General features: G+C 44.2%; 1 protein-coding gene across 1 annotated transcript in view; it reads left to right on the top strand.

Annotated features, from left to right (window-relative positions):
• Window positions 1–1,949: 1,949 nt before the first annotated feature.
• Window positions 1,950–20,740, top strand: part of LOC144766595 (cornifelin homolog A-like) — a 59,564-nt gene continuing 40,773 nt past the window's right edge. The window contains exon 1 of the mRNA XM_078650386.1: window positions 1,950–2,020. The gene's annotated coding sequence lies outside the window, so the exon portion shown is untranslated. The remainder of the gene's footprint in view (window positions 2,021–20,740) is intronic.

Below are 20,740 nucleotides of genomic sequence, written 5' to 3' on the forward strand. Positions count from 1 at the left end.
CTACAAAATTACAAATATCCAATTAAAAACTCAACAAACACACCATTCTTTGGATTTAATCCTATATATTTCATTCTTTTATAAATCGTTAGTTGTACAAATAACTCAGATATACATATATTTAGAAGGTTGTCCTAAAACAAAAAACAAACATTTGATTTACACGTGATTAAAGTGCATGTAAGTGAAAAAAGGGAAGTGACATATGCTGTGATTCACAAATAAACATATATTAAGACAATTAAAAACCAGTCCAAAATTCACTGTGCATTGGTTGCAACCCTATTGTAATTTTCTAATTGTGGTTGAAACTAAGTAGGGACTTTGGATTCCCGAAGAGAGACGTTCCTCTGACCGAAGAAATAGTGATCGAAAAGCGGCACTTATAAGAATAATACTTTTCAGATTCTCCACCGGCTGGTGGATGAATCATATGCATATACAGCATAAGATTTGGTGAAGAGAAAGACCTCAGAAGAGGGAATACCTTTGAGGAGTGAATATTGTCGGCTGACAGATCCTCCTTTCCCGCCTTAGAAATAGACGCAGGTCGTGGATCGCGAAAGGTTGTCCAGTCGTTTCTGTAGTCCTGATGAAGACCCGAGCTGGTTGCCAAAAACAAGCACCGTAACATAGGGTCGAAACGTCGACGTAACAAAATCTATCAGTCCCTACTTAGTTTCAACCACAATTAGAAAATTACAATAGGGTTGCAACCAATGTACAGTGAATTTTGGACTGGTTTTTAATTGTCTTAATATATGTTTATTTGTGAATCACAGCATATGTCACTTCCCTTGTTTTTCACTTACATGCACTTTAATCACGTGTAAATCAAATGTTTGTTTTTCTTTTTTAATTATGGCATCAAGAGAGCACAAAGTGCGACACAAATACCGTTCGCAAAAATGGGTTTGCGTGGATTTAGCGCGGTTGCATATTGGATGCATGTCAGTATCACCTTAGCATTCGCTCAACGTGAGAAATTTCGGGTGATGATCACCCATAATATCAAGAATACTGAAGGAACCGGGAAACCCATGATTCTTTGCGTTCCTGTGCGTCACCCCGCGGCTGACGTACAATTCTTCTTCCTACTGTAGGAATCAAGGTTTCACAGCCACTGAAAGGCGAGCAAACACTCACTGTGCACGCTAGTGAGCACTGCGTGCTTTCTCAAATGGAGTGATTGTGTATCCGGGGCAGTGTATGATTGAGGACCTGATGAAAGCCCTGGACCCATATGGAGGGGCTGAAACATGTTGATGATTATTTAGGGTTCTAGGACCCTACTATCCTTACCACAAACTTGATTTTTTTAACCATACCCAAACAATCTCCAATAAAGGAATCTGAGGTTAGTTTGAGGTATTTTTATATTTGATATTTTAGGTACCCTGGTCACGGATATATTCAAAGTGTTCCCTGGAATATGGCCGAGCCCATCCTGGTTTATAGGGACCGCGTGGAGCCCATCCTGGTTTTTAGGGACCGGGATGAGAGCTGATGATGAAGCATGACACTACTAGAGCGGGTGAGGGTCTAACATGAGAAAGGGAATCTCAACCTTTTCAGTCACTTCAGACAGGGGACTTCCTTGAAAAGTAAAGTTTTGTATGCAGGTACTTGTTTGTTTGTTTTTAGTTCATGTGCAATGGACATAACTTTAAAGAGTTGTTCTTAGGGAAGGGGCTCTTTTCGGTGCGTGACTTCGGAGGGAATGGAACCTCCTGGCCAGGTATTGTGAACACCTGGAGCATAGAAGGGCTCATTGTGTGATCGTCGGCAGCCCGGACCCGCCCTGGGGAAGGGACCGCTCCGTGCCCAGCCTGTGCGGGGTGGACTCCTGCGTGAAGGGCGTGGGGTATAAATGTCACCTCGGAGGGTTCACCTGAGCAGAGTCGAGGCAGCACCGGGAGGAGCGGAGGTACAGCGCCCCCCAAGGAAGGAACAGCGCCCCCTGCAGGAGAGTGAGGCCCTGGACCCTGCACAGCTGATGAAGGAGCATCTTTAAAAGGAGGTAAAACATCGCCGGACAGAAGGAGGGGAGACACACCCAGAGGAGGACCAGGGAGGGAATAACCGCGACTTTCATAAAAGAGAAGAAAAAACTACACCCTCCACGGAGGAGACGAAAGTACACTGTTCACCAAGGAGACAAAGCTACACCCTCCACAGGAGAAACTTACACCGTCCACGGAGGAGCGAACACTGCGCCGTCCACGGAGACAAAACGACACCCTCCAGAGGGAGAAAACTACATCGTCCATAGAGGAGAGAAGGCTGCACAGACGGGAAGGCACTTAGCAGCCGACAGGCGACCAAGGTGGGAACATCCGGGCAGTCTACACATTCTCACATCCTGGGGCAACTCACCCCACTTTTTTTTACTACTCTCTCCTCTCCCAGTGTGTATTCATTTTCTCACCCTTTCTTTACTCATCCCTCTTTCGTGTTAATGTTTAAATGTATGGTGTTGCTTATACATTCATTTCAATGGGTTAAGGTCTCGCTGCATAAATCCGGATGAGATAGCTCAGCGGGTTCAGCACTTGTTGCATAAATCCGGATGAGATAGCTCAGCGGGTTCAGCACTTGTTGCATAAATCCGGATGAGATAGCTCAGCGGGTTCAGCACTTGCTGCATAAATCAGGATGAGATAGCTCAGCGGATTAAGCACACGCTGCATAGGCAAGCTCGCAGGTCTCCCTGACGATAACTCCCTCTACAAATGCCTTGTTACATGTTCATCTTCGGGGCTTTAAGTGGGATGAAAAAATTGGGGGTCGCCCAAAGAGGCGTGGCCAATGTAATGCAGGGCGTGGCTTAAACACACATGAACTAAACATCTGTGCTTGGTATAGTGTGCTCTGCTCCCTGACTGCTATTTCGCTGCTTCTGTTATTGCGTCCAGATGTATAATGCAACTGGTAATATTGAAACGCTCGGTCTCTAGACCGCCCCCCTGGCAACAAGCGCTGCGTCTTTTAATTGGCCAAAATAAATGAATCCCGTGCCATAGCGCCTCGGGAGATCGGAGCCGAGATACGGCTGAGAGGCGCGCCTTGAAAAGGCGCCTTGTGATGTAGCGCTATTTACCTATGCGCTTCTTTTGAAATCATCTAAACACATGTATGGTGTCTCACCTAAACAAAATGGACTTGCTGCTGTCCACCCAGTTCCTTTTGAGTCCGCTCTATTCTTCCGCACTGACTGATGGTCACAAACATCCACCTGTATTTCTCGGTCTGTTATTCCTCATTATTTGTTTTCAGTGGTCCCCGCCGGTGCGCGCGCTGCCCTGCCCCCTACCGAGCCGCTTCAGTTCGCGTCAGTATGTCCATCAACCGATTTCGGAGGGCGTTTTCTTTCTAGTTCAATTAACTATTTTGCGTCTTCGTAAAAACGTCATTTTTTATGGTATTAAAATGAGAATATTAATGCTTCAAGTTTAATTTATTTGATTTAGTTCTCTACTGATAACATTTTTTTAAACACATTTGTTATTAAAGATTAATAAAATAATCGTTTCGATACCATTTTTTAAATGTTTTTAGTAATGCCGAGGCGTTCTGCATTTATATTTCCCCCCCAGTTATTTCATGATTGACACAAATGAGTCCCCGGTGGCTGTCACTGAAATAAAAGCCCCTCAATCAACGCGTCCCTCGCAGGCGCCTGTCTTCCATTGTCATGTTGATGCCGGGAGGCAGCGGGCACACCTCCAGACGGGCACTGCCACCTGCTTATATTTAGAGCCCTGAGGATGAGGGCAAAAATGGAGAGCCCGACGGGGACCCGACTATGCTCCTGCTTTTAAGGACTGTGAGGCTGAGCACCAGCAGGACCCGGCCCACTTAAAGCCCTGTTAGTATGTATTTCCTTCTCAGGGGTCTGTAGAGCGGTTCGTTAGGGCCGAGGTGTGGAAGGAGGGACCTGAGTTTGCCTTTCTTCGGCGCCCCACTGGTAGTCGCGCCCTGGGCGGGGGCCCAACTGGCACATGTAATGGCCGCATCTCTCTCTCTCTCTCTCTCGCTCTCTCGCTCTCTCGCTCTCTCTCTCTCTCTCTCTCCGCGTGATGTCTCAGGAGCAGTCAAAGAAATGTGCCTGCGAGGACTGAGCATCATTCCTCACTCGTCTTTTCCTCACGCACCAGGCGTGAGGATGTCTGGGAGCAGTCAAAGGGATGTTGCTATGAGCGTGAGACGCTTAAGGCCTCCCACCCAGTGCGACGAGCGACAGGGGCGTGGCTACCATTGGTGCAGCAGGTGCAGTGACACCGGGGTCCAGAGCCCCGAGGGGGCCATTGGAATCTAGTAATCGTTGTTTTTAATACCACAACAGTAGTGAAAGGGGTCGTTTCCTCGCTTACACCAGGACCCGTGACATCACTGCTAGGCTAGTGACAAGCCACTTCGTATCCAGCAAGGAGGATATGGAAAGGGTTGTAGAGAAAGAAAGAAAGGGGAGACGAAAAGGGGAGAATAAACAAATATATGCGCGGAGCTCCGGTGTCACCCCAGAAGAGTCACCGGTTCATTGGAGAAACAACTGGTAATGACGTGCACCTCTGGTCCTGAATTAAACCAAATATTGCCCTGGTGGGAACCCCCTAACTTGCCTTTAAAGTGGCGGTCCCGCTCATTGAGCATGGCCTTTGGCCCACCCAATCACGGCAGAGGAGGCCACGCAGAAGGCACCGGAAGTGCTCCCTCCACCGCGAACGCTCTCATGTTTTTTTCACAGTCTTTAAAAATGAAATTGGGCGCTGTGTTTTGGGGGCGCAGGTGGGAGAGGCAACACATTGAGAGGGAGAGCCCCAGAGCCAAGTTAAGGCTTTGGCTCGGCTCGGAGAGCCCAATCACGAGCCGAGCCCTGAAAACATTAACTATGTAAAATATACAACAAACATCACGTGTAATATGATAGGGTCCCCTCAAAATAAAAAATAAAGTGTATTTCTTAAACACATGGAAGCTTTGACATTAATTTGCCATAATATAGAAGTGCGATAGGAAGTACTTATTAAAAGTGATAGTTTTTAAACATGAGCCTAGAGTCATCCCTGCCCCTGACCTCACACTGGTGACAGCACCATTAAGTAAGTAAGTAGGTATTACTTTTATTTGATTTCGTTAAAAATCATAAACGCATGGGAAAAAAACACATATTACATAATAGGTATCAAAGATAAAAATCTATAAAATGCGAGAAAATAAAAACCTTATCCTATCATAAGCTTTGGTGGACTGTCAATACAGTTGTCATGTCGAGCCATCATCTTTTGCAAAATGGCAGCCAAAGAACTGGACAAAAAACATAATGGTCCACACGGCAAAGATATATGACTGGTCACTCCCTTCCTGCACTGACATTAAATATCGCTCTTTTCATATTGAACTGCGATGAAGTTCTTACAATTTGTATAGATCACATTATTGTTTTTAATTGTTGTTTGCGACCAAAGCTTCTTATGATAGGATAATGTTTTTATTTGCTCGCATTTTATAGATTTTTATCTTTGATACCTATTATGTAATATGTGTTTTTTTCCATGCTTTTATGATTTTTAACAAAATCAAATAAAAGTAATACTTACTTACTCACTTAGTGAACCTACAGGCAAGACAGGTCTCGTGCGAACCTCTTTGTGGCCCAGATTATTATAGAGCAACATTAGCCTATTAAATCAAACACAATAGGTTTTTGTATGGTTGTTTTTCTGATTCATATATTTGAACGTGCTTTTAAGCATAAATATGAAGAAAAAAAGAATTTTGGTGAAATAAAATATTTGCCCAAGATCACACAATTTAAGTGGGGAAACTGCAATTTATCCAGTTTTATGTTTTCACTTTGTAAAAATCAGCCACTAAATGGCTATCTGTTTGTACTCCTTTAAATGTTAATGATTTATTTTTCCTTCTTGGTGCCGTTTTCTTCAGTTTTATATAGTACAAACTCGACCTAGACTCGAGATATCGAAGCGCTTTACATGAGCAACAGATACTTTGCACAAGGTCACAGTCATTTCTTTTAGGTACTGGAGATTTGCCCAGAATCGCAGGATGTTGAGCCAACGCCGAGACTCAAACCTAGCTTGTTCACTTTTAAAGTTGGAAGCTCTTGCCACAATGCCACATCCTGTGTAGATTGAGGGCGGCTGCCAGAAGGTACATGAAAGCTCGGCTTGTTATGGGCTCGAAGCTCCAACAGCACCTAGAGCTGAGCTAGAGCCCGGCTTCCGGCACAAGCACGGATCAAGTTTCAGTGGCCCCATCTTTAGTTGGGAGGTGTGGGACAGAGGTTTACCTGCCAATGATGCAGCAGGTGCAGTGACACCAGGTTTGTCAGTCAGTCAGTCAATCCACTTTATTCGATTAATTAAAATCATTAAAGTACGAAGAACAAACAACAGCACAGAAAATATTACAAAACATGTAGACATAATATTTAGAACAATACCACAAATTAAAACTTCCTATCTAAATTTTCATAGATTAAAAAAATTCCAACCATCCTAAGATGTCTTGGTTAGGCAAAACTGAGTGTTTATGAATTTTAGCTTCTGTAAGATGCATGTAGTAATGTACTGTAAGATGTGGCATGCCCAGGGTTGGATTGCTATCAACAATCGGCCCAGCCACACCCAAAAAAACAGGCCCACATTTGCGTATTGCCTTTCCGCCAAAAAGTTCTTCAGCAAAGTTTTATGAAAAGAAAGGAGGTGGGGGCATGTTTTATTAACTTCACTAAGATTTTTTAAAAACTGCACAGATGAGTTCACACTGCTGAGCCCCACATGAATGCAAGTGAGACCGCTTCTGCTCCGGCCCCCGGCCCCCCACAATCAGCATACATTATTGGGCGGGCCCAGCGAGAGAAAGGGAGTGATACCTCCGCCCGTCTGCCTCTAGAAAGGCCCCTCAGGCACCCACTGGGCCGCTGGCGGAATCCTAACAGCACAGACAGCCCCCAGGCTGCCCAAAAAAGCAGCCCACAGCTGGAACTCAGCTACCGGCCCTTCGGCCATTTCCCGAGTGCCCGCGTTACCAATCCGACCCTGGGCATGCATTATACTATTCAGGTAGTAGCAGTGCAGTAACAATGCCTATAGAGAATGGGCCTCATTCACAAAGGTATGTACACTTTTGTGTAAGTTTACTATTTTTTTGTATTCTATATGCATGTGCTACAAGTTTATTTTTTACTAACAGTAATTTTTCAACTTCGGAGATGCCACAGTCGGGTGGAGAGCTCTGAACATAAAAAGATACGAAAGGCCTAACTTTTCATGTGTTGAGTCTCTGCCGCGAGTGCAGTCTCCACAGTTGTAAAATTACTATTCGTAAAATTAAAGTTGTAATTTATGTATACCCAAAAATGGTCGGATCGCCACAGCCAGGTGTTTGTCCGACAATGATTTGGCGTTTCCACCTGCTCGATTAGGAAAAGACCGCCAGCACAGCGGTCAAAATGTGTCTTTTTGTACTGCAGTTTGCGCAGAAGCCCAGGAAATGGGCACTTTTCAATCATCCATGCGCCGTGTGCCAGGCATCATGTGGTGCCTGGGACACGGTGCACGGATGTTTGGGGGGGCACCACATGTGCCCACCTGGCCACTTAGCAGTGACCCACAGGGGACATGGGCCCTGCTTGGGGCCCCCAAAGTCCTTTTCCGACAGCCTAGTTATGGCGGTGGGATTGCCATGAAAATGCTGTGGGAAATGGGTATCCTAATCCCTATGGCGGTGCCGACGCAGGCACCGCCCCCATTGTAGGGATTAGTGTCCGACCGCCGCCCCAATGTGCTCCTTGAGCCTGTTGGAGGTGGCAGTCTGTCCCCCAGGCCTCTGCGGTCCGACCGTCCGCATCATAATGCCATAGTCGGACCGATGGCCTTGATGTCAGGGGAACCACCACCGACGGCTTGTCGGTGGCAGTCCCACCAACATCAAAATGCGGCCAGGTGTTATCTCAAGTAGGGTACTGTGTTGGGCTGAATTTGTTCTCACCGGTATGGCAGAGTTACAAATATGAGCATTTCATATTCTGATATCTTGCTACGGTACATTGCACATCCCCAGGTTATAGTCAGCGCCACTGAAATTATCCAATGTTACGGCTGTGGTGTTTTCTGCAAAATTATGGATTTTCCGCATTTGTTCTATGTAATCTATCCTCTGCAACATAAACTGTAGATTAAAAAAAGAATTCTAGCTCAAAGGGATCTAAAGTTCAAAAAAATGCTACAATACATGTAGCACAGTCGAAGGCCCTTTGCAAAGGTCGACTGCTCTCCCTTCAGTTGCTTATTGCTATGTTTGTGTGTTAAACTTGTACTAATGAGATGCAACCTTAGTGTTAACAGGTGTAACAAAATAGGTATCAAGGAAACCTATGTATTTCCTAAATGGGAACCAAAGATGGAGTTTAGAAGCAGTGGTTATTTGCACACCTACGAAAATGTGGATACCCGTACGAGCATGCGAATGAGAGGATATTTTTCAAAGTAACATATTTTTTACACATTGTCTTACATTTGGAAGACACAAATGCATGAAAATACAATTGGTAATAAGACTTGTTCTACTGTTCTGTGTTGCCCCAAGTTTCCTGATAAAAATGGTACCTCACTTGTGTGGGTAGGCCTAGTGCCCACGACAGGAAACAGCCCAAAACGCAAAGTGGGCACATCACATTTTTCCATTAAAAACTGGCTATTTTTTTTTGCAATGTGCCTAGCTGTGGATTTTTTGTCCTAGCTCAGCTAGCAAACCTATACATGTTTGAAAACTAGACACCCAGGATAATCCAGGATGGGGTGACTTGTCTGGCTCTCACCAGGGTCTGTTACCCAGAATCCTTTGCACACCCCAAACTTTGTAAAAAAAACACATTTTTCTCACATTTCTGTTATGAAAAGTCCTGGAATCTGTGGGGTGCCGCGAAATTCCACCCACCCAGCATTCCCCAAGTCTCCCGATAAAAATGGTACCTCACTTATGTGGGTAGGCCTAGTGTCCGTGACAGGAAACTCAACGTAGGCACATCAGACTTTTCCAGTAAAAACTGACACTTTTTTCACAATGTGTCTAGCTGTGAATTTTGGACCAAGTTCTGCCGGCACCTAGGGAGACCTAGTAAACCTGCTCATTTTTTAAAACTAGATACCCAGGGAAATCCAGGATGGGGCGACTTGTGCGGCTCCCATCAGGTTTTGGTACCTAGAATCCCTTGAACGCCTCAAACTTTATTAAAAAAAAATCCTCACATTTCTGTGATGGGAAGTTCTGGAATCTGCAGGGAGCCACAAACATCCACCCACCCAGTGTTCCTCCAAGTCTCTCAATAAAAATGGTGCCTCACTTGTGTGGGTAGGCCTAGTGCCTGCGAAAGGAAACGCCCCAAAACGTACCGTGGAGACGTCAAAATTATTGATCACAAAAAGACTTGGTTTTGCCAGGAAAACCCTGAGTTTTTGGTCCCAGGCTTGGCAGGCATTCAGGGAAACCTACCAAACCCAGATATTTCTGAAAACTGGACACCCAGGGTAGTCCAAGGAAATGTGGCATGCGTGGATTCCCCAACATTTTCCTACCTAGAATCCCTTGCAAACCTCAAATTTAGCTAATAAAAATCACATTTTCCTCACTTTTCTGTGTGGGACAGTTGTGGAATCGCTGGGCCGCTACAAATTTCCTACCACCCAGTGTTCCCCCAGGTCTTCCAACAAAAATAATTCCTCACTTGTATGAGTTGGCCTAGTGTACGTGACAGGAAATGGCCCAAAACATACAGTGTAGACTTCAAAATTATTGATCGCAAAACTATCTGGTTTTGCGAGGGATTCTCCTGCATTTTTGGTCCCGGACTCGGCGGCCATCTAGGGAAACCTACCTAGCCCAGACATTTCTAAAAAGTAGACAGCCAGGGGAGTCCAGGGAGGCATGGCGTCTGAGGATCTTCTAACATTTTCCTGCCCAGAGTTCTCTGCAAATCTTAAATTTAAAGAAAATCAAATTTTCCTCCCTTTTCTATGTGGTACATTTGTGGGATAACTGGGCTGACACAAATGTCCTACCACCCAGTGTTCCCCTAGGTCTCCTGATAAAAATGGCACCTCACTTGTGTGGGTGGGCCAAGTACCCACAACAGTGAAGGGCCCAAAACATATTGTGGAGACATCAAAATTACCTATTACAAAACGACTTGGTTTTGCAAGGGTTACTTGCATTTTTGGTCCAGGGCTCAGCTGCCATCTAGGGAAACCTACCAAATCGAGAAAGTTCTGAAAACTAGACACTTGGGGGAGTCCAGGCAGGTGTGACTTGCGTGGATCCCACAATGTTTTCCAACCCAGAATCCCCTGCAAACCTCACATTTAGCTAAAAAGATCAAGGTTTTGTCACATTCTTGTATGAGATCACAGCACTGGCACAAATTTCCTACCACCCAGCGTTACCCTCGGTCTCCTGATAAAAATGGTACCATCCATGCACTCTGTCATCCAAGTCTCAGTCCTCGTACACCGCCAGCCAAGCGTCAGTCCACGCACGTCGCCAAGCAAGCGCCAGTCTGCACACACTGCTACCAAAGCACTAGTCCACACACATCACCAGCCAAGTGCGAGTCCACACACACCACCATTAAAATGCCAGTACACACACAGCCAACCAAACGCCAGTACACGCACACCGTCAACAGAACTCCAGCCACACACACACAGAAACTTTTCCTGGTATCTAGAGGCTTTAAGCCCCCCCTTGGGTTCAGATGTGCCTAAAAATATTGCTGATCTGCCCCCAAGAGGGGGTGGCAGAAGCAGCCAAAATGTGTCCCTAGAAAAGAAGGGGAGTGACCCTTGTCTATGGGGAAGCTCTCTGACATGCACATAAACATATCCCTGGTGTCTAGTGGGGCAGATTGGAGGGCCCCGAGGTTGCCAGAAATACTGTCCAATTTGTGTTTGGGGCCATTGGCATGTTCATTTTGGGCAGCCCTCACCTCAAAGTATAAGAAAAACATAGTCCCTGGTGCCTAGTTGGCTTTCTGCCCCCGCCAGATCAATGGTTATTGCCCCCATCTGCCTCCTGGGGGAGGAGGGGGGGCAGAAAGACTATGGCAATTATTTTAGGAGGTGGGAGGATTGGCATGCCCATTCTATGTTTATGCGCATATTTAAGATTATTCTTGTCCACTGATGAGCTTTATTGGTTCACTTCTGTTTTAGACCCCTGACGAAGGGCTCAATAGCCTGAAGGGCAAAGGGTAGATACCCACACGGTGTCCAAGGATATATAGTGGACTCTGACATGCTACAGCATAAGGCCTGGATTGGCATTTCTGTAGGAACACAAATATGGAATTAAACTATTGTCCTATTAACATCGAATAACTTCTGGTACAAATATGGATTACCATGGATTAAATGAGTTAAAATTTGGTTTGTTTTTGCTGAATTTTTGCAATTTTGCAATTGAATGTTTGCAGAGCTGTAGCGGCTTGCAACTGGGTGGTGATCACCTTCTAGTTGTTCATTCTAGCAAGCCCCTACCCCTGACCTAGAAAAAAAATAGTCCCTGGCTTCCTAGCCGGCATAGATCGGGGGCTATTTCCGCCATCTGCCCATAAAACGGACATAAAGACGGTCTAATTAGTTTTGGGGGTCGTGGGGGGACTGGAATGCCCATTTTGGGCAGCCCCCATCCCTACATATAAAAAAAATGATCCCATGTGCCTAGTGGGCTTTCTGCCCCCCTCAGGGGGGCAGATAAGGGACTATTGCTCCCATCTACCCCTGGGGGGGGGGGGGGCGCAGAAAAACGGTGGCAGTTTTTTTTAGGGGGGTGAGGGCATTGGCATGCACATTTTGGGCAGCTCCCACCCCTAAATGTACATAAGTTAATTAACCGGCGCCTAGGGTGCTTTTTGCAGAAAGACTGTTTCCAAACACATTTGGGTGGGGGCATGTTCATGCACATTGTGAACAGCCCCCCCTTTTATAACAAAAAAAATCCCTGGTATCTAGTGGACTTTCTTCCCCCCCCCGGGGGCAAGATCGGTAATAACAACCCCCATTTGCCCCTAAAAAGACTGTGGAGATTGTGTGGGAGCTGGGGGCATTGGCGTGCCCATTTTGAGCAGCCCCCACCCCTATATACAGAAATACAATTGATCCTTGGTGCCTCGTGGGCTTTCTCCCTCCCCCCAGGGGGAGGGCAGAAAGACTGACTGTATGCAAAAAAGTTTGGAGGGTGCAAAACCCCTTGCCCAAGGGGCTACCTGCCCCTCCCTGGTGCGTAGTGGGTGGATCTTTGCTTGGTGATGGCCCTGCTGCGGCAAACTCCAATTAGGGATCCACTAAGGAGTGGTAACATTGGAAAGGGGAGATTCTCCTCTTTCCAACAATACCTCTCCCATGTGTTTGGGTGCTTGGGGGGCTGAGATAGCCCCTCAAGCACTTAAACAGTGACACAGGCTTATTTCATTCTCAGTTTCAATGAAATGATGTCAGTGCGCCATATGCGTGATCGTCATTACGAATCACTAACAAAATATAAACTACAACAATATTGAGGTACAAAAATATCGTGAACAAAATATTGAAGTCAAGCATATCTACATCCTATCTACATTATGGTAAGTACAAAAATATCGAGAAAAAAATATTGATGTCAAAAATATCGTCGTAAAAAATATTGTTTTTTTTAAATGTTAAAAAAATAATGTAAACTAAAGAAAATAATGCATAGAATTAAAATGAACATAGTGAAAAATATTTAAAATGTTTAAAAATAATGACTAATACCTATAATGGTAAAATAAATAAACATATACATATACAATATGATATATATTCTTACTTAATAATATTCATAAATAGTTATTTTAATAACTTATACATTGTTAAAACATTTTTATAAATACATATATTCACATACAAAATATATAAATTAAAATATATATAACAAAATAAAAAACAACAATATTTTTTAATGTTTTTAAAATAAATGATACCCCAACATTAACTAAAACAATACAGAAAAATATTGGATAGCGGAGGAAAAAAAATTACTATTTCCACTTCAAAGAGCACAACAGTAGGGAAAATGTTGGATAGTGTAGGGGTAAAAATTACTATTCAAACTCCAGACAGTGCAACAGTATGGAAAGTGTTGGATAGCGTAGGGGTAAAAATTACTATTCCCACTTCAGAAAGTGCAACAGTAGGGAACATTTTGGATAGAGTAGAGATAAAAATAACTAGTGCCACTCCAGAGAGTGCAACAGCAGGAAAAGTGTTGGATAGCGAAAGGGTTAAAATTACTATTCCCACTCCAGTGAGTGCAACAGTAGGGAAAGTGTTGGATAGCGTAGGGGTACAAATTACTATTCCCACTCCAGGGAGTGCAACAGCAGGGAAAGTGTTGGATAGCGTAGGGGTTATAGTTGCTATTCCCATTCCAGAGAGTGCCAAAGTAGGAAAAGTGTTGGATAGTGTAGGGGTTAAAAATAACATATTTATCAATTAAATAATGTCTTTAATTAAATAATGATTTATTAATAAATTAATGATAGATTAATTATAAATACCAATAAAATAAAATTATTAATTACTTTAATAACATTAAATTACTTCCCACCCTATTCCCTAATAAACATGTTGGATAGTGTAGGGGTAAAAATTACTATTCCAACTCCAGACAGTGCAACAGTATGGAAAGTGTTGGATAGCGTAGAGGTACAAATTACTATTCCCACTCCAGTGAGCGCAACAGTAGGGAAAGTGTTGGATAGCCTAGGGGTTATAGTTGCTATTCCCACTCCAGAGAGTGCAACAGTAGGGAAAATGTTGGATAGCGTAGGGGTTAAAAATAACATATTTATCAATTACATAATTGTCTTCAATTAAATAATGATTTATTAATAAATGAACGATAGATTAACAACCCACTCTGCATAAAATTGAACACAATTGATATAATTATCAATTAATTTATACAAAATGAATTACCAATTAATAATTCATAAAGAATAAATTGATTATCAATACCAAAAAAGAAAAATTATTAATTAATATAAATAAATAATTTACTTTCCACCCTTTTCCCCTATAAACCCACAACCCACTCCAATAACAAATTAATACAATTAATATAATTATCAATTAATCCATTATTAAAAATGTATTACCAATTAATAATTATTTAACAATTCATTAATTATCAATAGCAATAAGTAAAAAACAATAATAACCTAATTACAATTAAATTACTTCCCGCCCTATTCCCCTATAAACCCACAACCCGCTACAGAACTAAAATGCACAATTTAATTAAAAATAATTCATAATTTCTAAAAATTATGAATGAATTTACTATAATTAAATTACTTCCCACCCTAGTACCCTATAAACCCACAACCCCCATACGGTACTAAAACGCAAAATTTAATTTAAAAAAAATTACTAACTTCTAAACAATTAATACACATATTTAAAAAAAATACAAAACATAACAAACATGTGGAACACATACATATAAAATACATACCACTAACATAAACATCGATATTATTAACATCAATATTTTTGCTATCGATATTAACAAAAACAATATTTCTTACCTTCAGTTCGATATTCTGGTCACCGATATTCTTGATGTCGATATTCTATCCCTACGATATTTAAAACTTGATATTAATGCAGGTCGAAATAAAAACCTCAATACTAATGTTGGTCGAAATAAAAACCTCGATATTATTAGGGGCTCATTAGGATTGCGGTTTTTCCGCATCCTCCGGGCCGGCGGAAGCCACCGCTGGCCCGGAGGATGCGGAAAAACCACAGCGGACCCACCAAAGACCCACCGCCACATTAGGATGGCTGGTGGGTCCTGGTTTCCGTCCACAGCTTTTCCGCCGCGGTTGGCTTACAACCGCGGCGGAAAAGCTGTAATATGGTGACGGTGTCTCTCAGACACCGTCCACCATATTAGGATGCACAGAAAGAAATGCTTTTACACGGCGGATATTCCGCCGTGTAAAAGCATACGGTGCTTCACTGCGGGGCCCGTTGCGGGCCCCCTGGGTGAAGGGGGGGTGGGGGGTGCACATGGGGGGTACCTATGGTACCCCCCTGCATATGTATGCAGCAAGCGGCAGGCACCGCGCGGTGCCTGCTGTTTGCTGCATACATATGCCATGTATGCTTTTTTAACATTGCGGCGGGTGCAGCTTGAAGCTGCACCCGCCGCAATGTTAAATATCCAGGATGTGACCGCCAGGGTGGCGGTCACATCCTAATTTGCACGGAGGGACCGCCGCAGCCCATGCGGACGGTCCCTCCTACTCTAGGGCGGCGGACGGACGCAAGTCCGTCCGCCATCCTAATGAGCCCCAAATGAAAAAAAATGCTTCGGGCATCTGGTGAATCTCTACCCCATGTCCCGAGGCAAAGAAAAGGGAGGGGTTTAGTGCTTGTGTGCACATGACGGAATGGTCCCGTCATGCGCACATGAGCAATGTGGCAAATGACGGCACAATTCTGGAGAGGGTTAAAGGTTTTACATTCCTCAGGCATAAAAACTGCTCTTAACTGTCAACCATACTGCTTTTTTTTCCAAATGTGTTGCTGTTTTTAAAACCTTTTCATCAATGAAAGTACACTCCAAAAGAACAATATAAAAATAAAAAGTTACAGAGCCCGATTCACAACTAACTTAAGACAAAATCCTAAACTTACTACCATTTTGGTATTCACAGAAGGCACTTACTCATTTCAGTATTCACAGAAGTTAGGAGTCCTAACTTTAGGACTCCTAAATGCCTTCTGTAAATACCGAAAGTCTTAAGGTTAGGATTTTTCTCAGTTTAGGAGTCGTAAAGTTAGGAGTCCTAACTTCTGTGAATATCGAAATGAGTAACAGGCACATGCATCAAAGGATTTTGCGATCGCAAACGGTGCGAATCGCAAAAATCGGCCGTTTGCGATCGCAAAATCTGCTTTTGGAATGCATGAAGGGTCAAGGCCCTCGCAATTTAAGAATTCGCAAATATTTGCGAATTCTCAAATTGCGATTGCATTTAAGGAATCGCATTTTGCGATTTCTTAAATGCAATGCATGAAACTTGAAAAAATTGCGATTTCGCAATTAAGGGGAGTAAATTACCATGAGGTTGAACCTCATGGTAATTTGCGAAAACTTTGAAAAATGCACTTTTGTGCATTTTTCAAAGTTTCATGTTGTGCACACACATGCCTTAAGGGCATGTGTGTGCACAACATTTGTGCACAGATTGATTTCAGGGGTGCAACAGGGTGTCCTTTGGACACCCCTGCACCCTTGAAATCGCATTCTCAATTTGCGATTCGCTAATTGCTAATCGCAAATTGAGAATGTCTTCCCATTCATTCCTAAGGGCCTCTAGGCCCATAGGAATGAATGGGGAGGTATTCCTTAATTGCGACTCGCAATTTGTGAGTCGCAATTAAGGAATATTAAGAAATCGCAATTTATTTTGCGTTTTCTTGATGCATTGCATTTTGCAATTCCTTATTTTTCGCAATTAAGGAATCGCAAAATGCAATATTGATGCATGTGCCTGTAAGTGCCTTCTGTGAATACCAAAATGGTAGTACGTTTAGGATTTTGTCCTAAGTTAGTTCTGTGAATAGGGCCCACAATGTGCACAGTATGCACAAACATAGGTGTTGGGCAAATTGTAAGGAGCAGTTAGACCGTCTTCCTAGTGTGAAATGCAAAAGGCTTAGTTATGTTAACAGGGTCCTCCTTAACCATGAACTATGGAAACAATCTGCTTGGGACCCAGGTGCTTGTGCTGAAACCTGGGCTGCTGGAAACTTTAAGGGTGGGGGCAGGGGTATAGACACCCGCTCTTACACTCAAATAACTCTCGAGATTCACGGTATGCCTTTTTGGAAGAATATATGATGCAATCTTGGCCTTATAGTCCGCCTCCAGAATTGACAAACATGGGCCCACACTGGGCCACCCAAACTTACCCTCGGCCCATCCAGATGAACACTCCTGGAACCGGTCCTGTCTCGGTACCCTGGATGTGGCTTTGGGGCCAGAGCTGTGGGGTATGGATCTGGGGAATCCAGTTTGAATCTTGGCGTCGGCTCAACGTCCTGTGATTCTGGGCACATCACTTCATTCCCCGTGCCAATAAGCAATGAATGGTGACCTTGTGTGATGTAACATGCGCGCTTGTAAAGCGCCCCAATGCCTTCGGGTTGACTCGGCGCTCTATACAAACAGCGGAAAGGTGCACAAAGAGGCCAAAACAAATCCTTAACCTGAGGAATGTCGCTCCACAATAATCTGGGCCAGTAAGTGGTTCACATGACAATTGTCTTACCTCTTAGTTCACCAAAGATTCTTGTTTAAAAATGATCACTTTTAATACAGTTCTTTCCCGTTTAGCGCTATAATGTGCCCTGTTAATGTCAAAGCTCCACATGTGAGACTTTATCACATTTCTCACGATGTTTGTTGCATGATTTACACAACATACACTTTCAGGGCTCGGCTCGTGCACGGGCTCTAAGATATGAGCCGGACCCTCGGCTCGGCTCCGGCTCGGCTCTCCCTGTTAGTTTGTTAGTTCACCCACCTCAAAGACTGGTGAGGCCTGGTGGGGAGCACCAGCTGGTCACACCTTGCCTGTAGGCACCGATGGGTCTCTCTGCTCATGCCCCCTCCAGCTCTTTACCATGTTGGCCCTGCAGCTGCCCCACCGTCCTGTGAACATCAGAGCTAGGGCCAACACCCACATCCACAGACCACACAGGAAATCTAGGGATCATCCTAGACTAGCTACAAGTTCAACATGACAGCTCAAGTCAGCGCAGTGGGCACCTGCAGCGTACAGACCGTCATCCAAGCACTCATCCTCTCCGCAAGAAGCTGAAGGCCGGGCTCTTTTGATAAGCACCTTGGGGACCACAAACATACACACCTGCCCAAGTGCCTAGATATAGTGAGTAATGAGCTATACTTTAGCCTTATAGCCCGTCGTAGAGGGCTATACCGGCTATTAAAGGCCCTCTCCAGCGTTAAAGGCCCGAGCCAAAGGCAAGGGCCTTTAACAAGGGAGAGGGACTTTCATAGCCGGTATAGCCCAGCTACGAAGGGCTATAAGGCTATTAGAACATTCTGCCACTAGAGGGCAGAATGTTCTAACAGAAAAGAACAAAGCCTTATGAGACCGTGAGGGGATTGGAATCCCCTCAGGGTCCTTGAAGCCTTTGTTCACAGCCTGAGCTGTGAACAAAGAGACATTGGAATGTTGGAGCTCCGGGCTTATACCAGCCATTATAAGCCCGGAGCACTCCATTGTCTTCAATGGAGCTCCCAACATTCCAATGTTCTAATAATCAATATAACATAACATATCATTCTGCATTGTGACCCTTGTAGGAGTGTCCCAATTAGGCGTTGGTTGTGGTTGTGTTGTTCCTGTCATTGGCAGCGCTGGCAGGGGCGGTGTGTGGTGCAGGCTGCAGCGGCCTCCTGAGAACGGCCGTGGCCTTTGGTGATTTTTAATACAAATTAAGCCATGATGATATTTCAGTTCTTGACAGGGTCACTGATGACAGTGGACACAAATGGCTGCTTTCTTTAAATACCGACAAGGACATGGAGTTTGGTAGATGAAGAGTTTTCCTCTTGAGCTGTGCAGATTGGGAGGAATGCTGATGTTAGTTGTGGGGTGACTGCACGTCTCAGAGGCAAGTGTTTAACTCACTGAGCCATCCTCCTGAGAGAAAGAGTGTTATCGGACATTATTTGGGTTGAGGCAACATGTTTTGAGACCTGGGCGGGGAAATTGGCTTTTGGGGGTGACCGGTGTTGGTGGAGATGGGGTCAGATGTGAGTCTGAGAGCCACATTGTGGCATTAAAACCTATCCGAGATTGTGGAGTGTGTTGACTCATCTTTAAGGACGGCCTTGGGACTGGTGCCCCTGCTCCCTCCTAGTTTGTCTGATTCTGAACCCTATAGGAGGAAGCCAGTCGATGACAGCCTGTGAAGCTGCACAGAGCCAGGAGTTAGTGATGCACAGAATCTCCACATTATGCTGGGAAATGAAGTTGAATAGTTCAGAAAGATGGGAACTGACTGATCCGACATTCACAGCATGAACCTTAGACAGGAGTTGCCGCCAGGGCTAAAAGTCTGGCCAGCAGGTGGCTCAGTGGGTCAATGCATCCATTAAAGAACTCTGCAATTAAACCCAAGGGTCACAAGCTTGAATCTCCGATGGTCCACTCAGCCTTTCATCATTCTGAGGTTGATAAAATGAAAACGCCTGGTTTATGAAACTATAAATAGATATTATTCTGTGCCAAGTTGTCCTTTAGGGTGGAGTGCAAAGACACACTTTATAATTTAGCCTTTAGCTGTGAGCCCCATTGAGTCTGATGGGGTTATTGTCTTGCCGTCTTTGGAGATATAGTCTTTGGGGCGAAGGTAGGAGTGGCCAATTGTAGGAACAGGGAAGTGAATGTGTTTGAGGAGTGAGTGGAACTGGAGAGTTAACTTGAGTGTGTGCTTCTGTTGTTTGTTTGTGGGTGCCACATGGGGCGCTTCGCTTCCCCTCTTTGTAGGTGTAGTGTGAAGTGGACTTCTTGGGTGGATGTGTGTGCTTCTGTGTGTTACTCAAGTTTGGTCCTAACTGTTTGGATGCTTGTGCATTGGGATACACTTCTTGTCTATCCTCTAGTCTAGACCCATGCACAAAAATACTTAACCTGCCATAAACCACCTTAGCCTTGCCTCATTGCCAGCATGTTATGTTACAGTTTTTACATGTATTGTCTGAGATTGCAATGCATGTCACATAATCGGGATGCTGAACACATTGAAAGAGCACAGGAGCAGTGTGAACAATCAGTACACAATATGCTGTTATTCACATCTCATGTGATTTTGTGTTATTTTTTAGCACAAAATACGTCCTCACATCCAAAATGGAGTTTTGCTCTACAGGCATTTTGTATTGTGTTGTATTTAGATTTATAAAGCGCATTAAGCCAGAAGGCGTTGGAGCGCTAGTGCGGTAAGAAACGACCAGAGTGAGACAAGAGCATCAGTAAGGTTGAGAGAATAACCAGGGGGCATATTAGCAACAACTTGCGAAAATTATCGCAAACCGCTCTTAGCGTATTTTTTTGTTATCGCCTCCTATTGCTGGGTTTTATCGCGGAGATAACGCAGTATTACCAACGTTTATCTCCACAGCGATAAAAAATCCAGCGAAAGCAGCGAATTCCATGTTTAACGCGAGATTTCCAGCTATAAAAATCCTTTTGCCACGGAAAATCTTGCTAATAGTCAGGTGGGGACTTAGCCGTAGAATCCACCTCCCATTGACTATTATGGCTAAGTCAGGTTCTTACCAGGTGTAAAATCCTGGCGCTAATCAGGGTTATCGAACGTTTTTTTATCGCGTCGCGGGTATTGCTAATAGGCGATAGCTGTGTTAGCGACTGCTTTCAGTCGCTACCAGTTTGGGTACGCTCACTTTGCATGTCATTAGCGATAAATATCGCTGACATGCAAAGCGGGCCCCAAACCTGTAGCTATCGCCTGGAAGCTGTCGCTAACTGCTGTTTTAGCGACAGCTTGGTAATTGGGCGATTTAAAAAAAAGATTTATCAGCAAAAAGTGCAGCTAAAGCGGCGATAACGCCCTTGCTAATATGCCCCCAG

This window comes from Lissotriton helveticus, chromosome 7 (assembly GCF_964261635.1).
Source record: "Lissotriton helveticus chromosome 7, aLisHel1.1, whole genome shotgun sequence".
NCBI classification, from domain to species: domain Eukaryota; kingdom Metazoa; phylum Chordata; class Amphibia; order Caudata; family Salamandridae; genus Lissotriton; species Lissotriton helveticus.